This window comes from Leuciscus leuciscus, assembly GCF_965113295.1.
Source record: "Leuciscus leuciscus genome assembly, chromosome: 16".
NCBI classification, from domain to species: domain Eukaryota; kingdom Metazoa; phylum Chordata; class Actinopteri; order Cypriniformes; family Leuciscidae; genus Leuciscus; species Leuciscus leuciscus.
The window spans coordinates 38,508,474-38,516,723 of record NC_138740.1 but is presented as its reverse complement, the minus strand read 5'-3'; the positions used below and the strand labels follow the sequence as shown (position 1 = coordinate 38,516,723).

Genomic DNA, 8,250 nt, shown 5'->3' with positions numbered 1-8,250 from the left:
ATATAACGTTACATCGATAGTCTAGTGTTATAATTGATTTGAATTTGGTGCACTGTGGAGTGGGTAAAACGGTTTTTAATGGCTGGCTAACACATATACCATTGACTCGCGCTAGCCTAGCATAGGCTAACTATCCAAATATAAGTACTGGATAATAAAAAATAAAAAATGTCTCCACTGATGAATAACAACCAGGCTGACTTAAAAATGAGGTCCGATGTCAAAAATCCCGAACCACCCCTTTAATAACAAAGTGATAAATGTTACTGGATGTTTTCCCTAATAAACCTTGCTTTGTAAAATTATTCTGATTGACCATTCTGAGAGACTGAAAAAGCTGGTTTCTTTCTTGGCTGTACTTTGTGCAATGAAATAAAATATGCTCTACAGTTTCTAAATGACTACAATGTTGGCATTTCCCTGTTGGATGTTTCCCTATTATCTTCAATGAAGAATTGAGCCCTGTGTGTCCTATTCTTGACCGTAATTATACTTTCCTCTCTTCTACTCCTACACTCTGTCTTTCCTATATCCACTTCTGGTTGTATATTATATAAATGTCTCCCATTATCATGATCCACCCAATACTCCTGCCATTTTGATCTTGCATATGCTTTAATGAACATTTTAGCTTCAGATTTGCTATATGGAACTTGTAATATTCTATTGTTTCAGTGTTTGTTTTGCAAGTTTATCAACCTCCTCATTCCCTTTCACTCCAACAAGTGCAGGTACCCAAAGAAACCTGAGTTTAAATCCTTTGCATTTAACTTATACAAAAGCATACAAATTTTATGAATTATATCATTTCTTATAGATTTCCCAGATTTCAGGCTTTCTAAAGCTGAATAACTATCAGATATAATCACTGAGTTATTTAAATCATTTCCCTCTACCCATTCCAAGGCCAACAAAATTGCAACCAGCTCTGTAGTGTATACTGATAAATTATTCTTTCCTGACATATTACCCCATTCTGTGGAATATATACTGCTGACCCAGCGTGTCCTGTCTTTGGATCCTTGGAACCATCTGTAAATATGAATGTATGGTCAGAAAAATGCATATCCAGATAATATTTAACAATATCCCTCACTGCTACTTCCTTTGATTTGTTTTTGATTTCCTTATGAATGCCTAAATCTACATCTGGTATAGGGAAAAACCATGGAGGAATAGGAGGGACTGAAACCGTTGAACAGTACTGTAACTTATGTAACCCTATATTCTCAGCTTTCACATCGCCAATCCACCCAAAACTTCTGTAATTGGACTTACTATGTTCCCAGCAGTCTTTTAAAGGGATAGTTCGGCCCAAAATGATATTAAACCCATTATTTACTCACCCTCAAGCCGTTCGAGATGCATATGTCAATCATTTTTCAGACGAACACATTTTCAGTTATTTTAGAAAATGTCTTAGATCTTTCAGTGGTTATAATGTCAAGTTATGGGGTCCAGCTGCTTCAAGTCCCAAAAATGTGCATGCATCCTTCACAAAAGTAATCCATCCGGCTCCAGGGGGATAAACGAAGGCCTTCTGAGGGTAATCCGTGCGGTTTTGTCGTAAAAATATACATATTTAAAACTTTATAAATGAAAATAACTGGCTTCCGGCAACGGTCGACGTGCGTTCACGGGAGATGGATGCCGGCGTATGATGTAGGACGTAGCGTAGGAAGTGTCGTGATGAGAACGAACGCGACAGCACAGCCAGAGAGCAGAGCAAAACAAAACTCCACTCAGGATTTCCGTGAAGAGTTATTTGATTTAGCTATACTTAAGTTTTTTATTAGGCTTAAAATGGTCCGGGCCTGCATCTACCCTGGATGCTTAAACTTACGTTTAAGGTACAACGCTTCCTATGCTACATCATACGCCGGCATCCATCTCCCGTGAACGCGCGTCGACCGTTGCCGGAAGCCAGAAGCCAGTTATTTTCATTTATAAAGTTTTAAATATGTATATTTTTACGACAAAACCACACGGATAATAACCACACTGTCATATTTGCTATCATTTTGTAACATACCATGTCTTTTCCTGGAGTAGTTTGTTTTGCATTAAGGACTGCTTTTTTCAACTCAAACACATTTAAAGGTACGTCGAATTGATTTCCTGAATGTCCTTTCTTTTCTAAAACATCTGGGAAACTTTCTAACACTTTCCTTCTGTTCACTTGTGCTTCCTTAGTGAGGTTCTCAGAACTGTAAGGCCCGATATATTGGTCCAACGCCGGTTCGCCAATACACGGGGAAAAGGTTATCACGTGTTCTGTCCTCACTCATGCAAAGTATTGGTTGGTTAAATTTACAATACATTAATCAGGTATTCTCTCGTTATTTCATCTGACTCCATAAATGAAAAGGTTTTAAGCTATCTTTGGATCATTAATTGTGAGCGAATGTTTGACTATTCCTTTTAACCATTAAATGAACAATGTCAAAATCAGTTAGAATAATCACATGTAACAATTTAATAGAGAGAGAGAGAGAGAGAGAGAAACCACCTATTCCATTCCAGCCCGTTCTCATCCCAAGGCGTCATATACTGACGCTTTGGACATTTCGTCTACATCGAACGCACATGGCACCCTTTAGCGTCAATATGATATGCAGATAGATATGGGCCAGAAGGCGCCTCCTAGCGGTCTAACCCTAACCCTACCCCAGACCTAAACCTACCCATAACCGAACAAAGCTCTGTGCGTCTCATATTGACGCTAAAGGGTGCCATGTGCGTTCGATGTAGACGAAATGTCCAAAGCGTCAGTATATGACGCCTTGGGATGAGAATGCGTTGTCCATTCGTGTCCAGCAAAGAAGAGACCAGAGAGCGGGAGAACACCTTCCTTTATCCTCCTGACATGGGGGATGGGGGAGACCACCCTCAAATGGCTTAACCAGTTTTCTCTAAACTTCTATAAACCTTATTACCTTTTATTTGATGTATCTGGATATGAGATATCTGTACCACTCACTTTGAGACATTTCAAATGACACCAAAAACATAACAGTCAATGATAAACATTCACATTAAACCATGTTCTTGTGTGAGTTCTTAGTTGTTCCTGAGAGGAAGTGAGGTTGTATGGGGAGGTTGAATGTTAATTAGCCAGCAGGGCCCTTTTGTCTCAGACCTCAACCAGTATTTTCAGTCTTACAGATTTCCCTCCTTGACCCCGTGGGTCACATTCTGATGAACACTTACGGGGTCACAGTAAGACGTTTGTTATAATCCTTGAAGATGTAACACAAAAATTGTCTTTGCAATGTTGGCATCTGTAGAAGCTCAGTGGGCTGTGTTCACCTGCAGAACACCTGTTCCCACCAGGTGTATAGCTTGAGTCCAGCAGGTGGATGAATCCGTTCAGTTTCTCTTCCTGTAATCCTGTGATGTGAGCAAAGTTCATAGAGTCAATCTGGACCTTTTGTGACTTGTTCCGTTGACGTGTCATTCCTTCATTGAGAAGCTTCCGCTTCCCTGGCACAGTCTTCCAGAATTCTAGACATAAATAAACCTGTGGTTATGAGTGATGAATCAAAAGGGACTTTTCAATGCAAGCAAATAAATGACACATTAGTGACTGAATCAGGGTGGTTTTTAAACATAGCCTAATTAGTGTCTGGGTTTTTTCTTTTTTTGTCCCTTGCAATGAAAACGGCACAGAATAGAAAGGTTGTGGGACGGTAGACAAAGCGCTGTGATAATCCATCATAGATATTGTTTTAAAAATTCACTCTCTCGAGTGTAGAAGTCAACAACTTCTTCAGGGTTATAACTTATAATATCAGAGGTGTTACAAGCTGCTCATGTCTGAACTTGTCAATGGCAAAAAGCTCATGTCAGTTTGTAAGAACCCTATCGGTGTAAGAGTTTGTGCTATAGTCGGCACAGCTCATTTAAGCTTTAGTGATGAACTAATCCATAAAAAAAAAAACACATTTCTCTCTTTCACTCATCTTTGCCCACTGAAAGAAAAAACTACAATAGGAAAAAAGAAGCAGTTTTAATTTTATTTATTTGTATATAAAAAGTGAACCAGGTTTATTCTCTCTTGTGTAGATTAGATGTATTATAGTAAAAGTTATTTTATTCAAAAAAAAATCAAAATCAAAAAAAAAATATCATACCAGTAATCTCCTTTTAAAAATAGTTAATTCTATTAAATCCTCTGTGAGGATATTGTGTATTTCACAACTTACTTGCTTTGAATGACTACACAATTTCATTACATACAGATAAATGGAATAAATAGATCTGAATGCAATGCATTAATCAATACACTTCGTTCAGTAAACTGGAAAGACAGAACTAAAATATCTAACACAGTATACACTGGCTCAGTTTACTATAGAAACCTCAACAGGAAATGATCTGCCACACTTAGAAATAAAACAATTCTGTCTTGTACAACATTAAATACAAAAAACAATCAATACAAACACACTAGGTTTTCAGTGACCTTTGTGCTTGAGGTGTTATGCATTTAGTTTGATAGATCTGTCTGTTTCTCTCCTGTGTTTTGTATCCCAGTCTACTTGCAATCAATCATATACATACGTACATATTCTTTCATCACTATGAAATGTTTTACTAATGTATCATACAGTTTATACTGTGATTACACACCAGCGATTGTCAGATTCTTTAAAAAAAAAAAAAAAAAAAAAAACATTAAAGTGTTAGTTCACCCAAAAATTAAATATCTGTCATTACTCTCACCCTCATGTTATTTTAAACTCGTAAGACTTCCGCTCATCTTTAAAACTCAAATGAAGATATTTTTAATGAAAATTTGGACTAAACCGCTCATTTCATATGGATTAGTTTTACTACTCTATCTCTTTATGAACTTTTTGAAGCGTCAAAGTAGTTGTTACGTAGCTATCAATGGAGGAAGAGAAATCTCAGATTTCATCAAAAAGATATTCATTTGTGTCCCGAAGATGGATGAAGGTCTTACGGGTTTGGAACGACATGAGGGAAACGCTGAGTAATTAATGACAGAATTTTTGTTTTTACCCTTTAAACCCATTCATACTGTACACATCTTATTCTGTAACAGTGTCTGTCTTAACTATGAACATGATACCGGTTGATTATATAGATATATAATATTTGGATAATGTCTATAATAATGCTAAAAAAAATAAACAATATAAAACAATCACTTTTTAATCAGTGACTGAATATTAAGAAATATTTTGCTGATCAGGTAAAAGGCACTGCACCTGTTTGAAGAGAAAACACTCTCAGAACTTTAACACACAGAGTAACTGTAATAATTTACTCTGTTTAGTTTGTGTATGTGATTAGTGTGCGTCACCTCATCTGTAAATCTCTCTGAAACATCAGAATGAAACTGTCTGGATCTTCAGAAACTAGACAGTAAAAACAGAAACGTCTGATTATAGTTTTATATAAGTGGATAAATAGTAAAGTTCAGGATTGATTTGACACATTCAGACACCAGAGAAGATGTAACTTCACATTGACTTGACATGACTGTGGTATTCCTGCAATAGTTTCAGGACTGCATTTCTAGGATCCTATAGTTGTTTATATATATTAGCAGTTTAAACTATTTTATAGCACTTACTATTAAATTCTGTATTTCATTTTTCATCAGGAAGAATTTAGTTGTTTATTTGTATTTAATTGATATATTGTCCTAACCCTTAAACATATACTTTGGTAACACTCTTAAAGTAATTAACATAATTTGTTTCAATATATGAGCAACTATTCTGGTTTTAAATTCAGTTTTCTTGGAAAGAGAATATTGTCAGTTCCGTCTGATGTGAGACACACTTAAAGTGCAGTAAACTTTAAAACAATTGCGCTACAAACAAGTGTGTTTATGAGTATGTTAATACATTTAAATATTTTGAAAATGAATGCCAACATCCAGCAGTTGAATTAACTGTTTTTGCTCAATAATAACTGGAGACTGCTGACACCCAAAGCCTTGCACATTCAAGATTAAAATGGTCATCATGCCCACTCTTATGTTAAAAATAAGGTGGAAAGATAATAAAATGAATCATTTATCCGTAGGTCTAGTCTTTGGATCTGTTTGTTTGACGTCTGAGTCAGGTCTCCTCTGTTGGAGTAGCATTAGCTAGTGGCACTATATGCAGTCCTGAAACTGCAGCCGGTATTGCAGGAATATGAAATATGTGTAACCGCGTTTTATCTTAAATACTCACAGTTTGGCCTTCCACTGTTAATGCTGTTCCGTCTGACTCGTCTCGGACTCCTTTTCTGTCCTGGATCAGTAGTTTGTGTCTCATCATCTTTCTTTGTCATTTTCCTCTTTCTCTCTGGTTCTGATATTCAATTGTTCTGCAGTTTGTGATTCTCCACAGATCTTCTGCCATGCATTAATTTCTCTTAAATTCTGTTTGTGCATTATCTGTTGCAGACAATAGAGGTGCAATGTAAGAGTTAAAGTTAAATTTTATTTATTTATTGCAATACAGATTTACATTTCAGTTTCATTTTGAGATTTCAATGCATTTTTTAAAAGAATAAAGTAATTGTAACCTTGTAAAAAGAATCTCCTCTGCAGCTCTGAGATCTCTGTTTGTGCAGTCTGAGCTTGAGAGTTTTTTAGCTTTGGAGAGCAGCTTTAGACACGCCTCCCGTCCCCCCCCCCCCCCCCCCACCCCCCCCACCCCCCCCACCCCACCCTCTGTCAACTATAAACCCGGATATGTATACAGAATGTGACATTAGACCATAAGATATTACTGATCAGTTTCAGGATGTACTGTATAATTAAACTGAATACACAAGGTTTTGGTCAAACAGTTTGTGTTTTTTTTTTATGACTGATACAAGAAGATATGTAGACAGCCAGTGTCAGATGGCTGTTATAGTCATTTAATGATGGCAAATGCACAAATTCCTGAAATAAAATTAACACTATTTTTTCTTTCAAAATATTTATTGAATTGACACGAAAGAGATGATGCCTCTTTTAGTCAGGCAAGCAGATGCAGTTATTGGCTATTGTAAGAAATTGAAGTGGACGTCGAAGATCTCAAAAAATGAAGTTTATTACAGCATAGTAATAGTGGCAAGGTACACGAAGCACCTTGGGTTCACCGGCGTCAGAATGAACCCCGAACATACCCCATCCTAAACCTTTTATCCTGGTCTTAATGTAAATGAAGTTGCTCTTCTTGCAACAGCTGTGGTCTGTATGTTAATGAAATTGAGACACCCCATGGTCCCTAGTGTCCCACAGAAGGTTCTCTGTTATTCTTTCAAATAAGAACAGCCAAAGGTTAAAGTGATAAGATTGTTTGAAGTCCCTTTAATCAAGATGGTTCTCGATTGCCCTCAGTCACTCCCAAGCTATAGGTGACACCTGTGCCTCTGTGATACTATTTTCATATTACTGAGATTGGATGTAATCGTCTCTATATGATAATTAAGCTCTTTTAAGTGAAGGAACATTTTGATATATATATATATATTGGAGTTGAAGTGGTTTGGAACAGACCATAATTTCTTATACTATTGATATTCTAAAAATGACCAAATATTGGTCTGACATGTATTCATTCAGTCATTATATCAGGGCTCAACGCCAAGGATGTTTTTCTGCTGGCCCAGTGGTTAACAGTTTTACTTGTTCTCTACCAAAATCTTCACACATTTTAGATACAAGTGAAATTTCACAATTCTAGATTCCAGTTTTGAAACCACAGCAAAACCTACTAGCCTAACTAAGATTATTAAGAACAAGTAAAGAACAAATAATCAAATTACAAGCAATAGCACAAAAAAAAATACAATAGAACAAAGATACAAATTAAATGAACAGTGCTTTTCAGGTCTAACAGTAGTTTTCAGGTACAGAAATTGAATAAAGTAATCTAATGTAAAATAACACTGCATATAATCTAAACTGAACATTAAATAAAGATTGGTTGAACTTTATTTTACAGTATGTGTACTTGCGTGTAATTCGTGTACTTAGCTAAGAAAGTACTGGGCATTATATGTATTATATATATTATATAAGTGCATGGGTTAAAGTATATGTATGAGGAACAGGACTGTAAAATAAAGTGCTACCTGAAGATTAATCATTATTTAAGTTACAAAGGTTATTCAGTCAAGAGCAGTGAGTGATTTTTTTCTTTGTCTTTTGTTGTTTGATTAACATTAAAAACACAGACAGCAGCAGGAATATTAGGCTCCTGTCACTTTAAGAACAATGCACAGTTCCAATAA

General features: G+C 36.1%; 1 long non-coding RNA gene across 1 annotated transcript; it reads right to left on the bottom strand.

The window, feature by feature from the left end:
* Positions 1–2,556: 2,556 nt before the first annotated feature.
* LOC309477297 lies at positions 2,557–6,609 on the bottom strand. Its single transcript, XR_014198602.1, has 4 exons — positions 6,550–6,609; positions 6,213–6,418; positions 5,330–5,384; positions 2,557–3,504 (listed from the first exon to the last, which is right to left on the bottom strand). It is a non-coding gene; the product is annotated as an uncharacterized lncRNA (long non-coding RNA).
* Between the last annotated feature and the right edge of the window lie 1,641 nt (positions 6,610–8,250).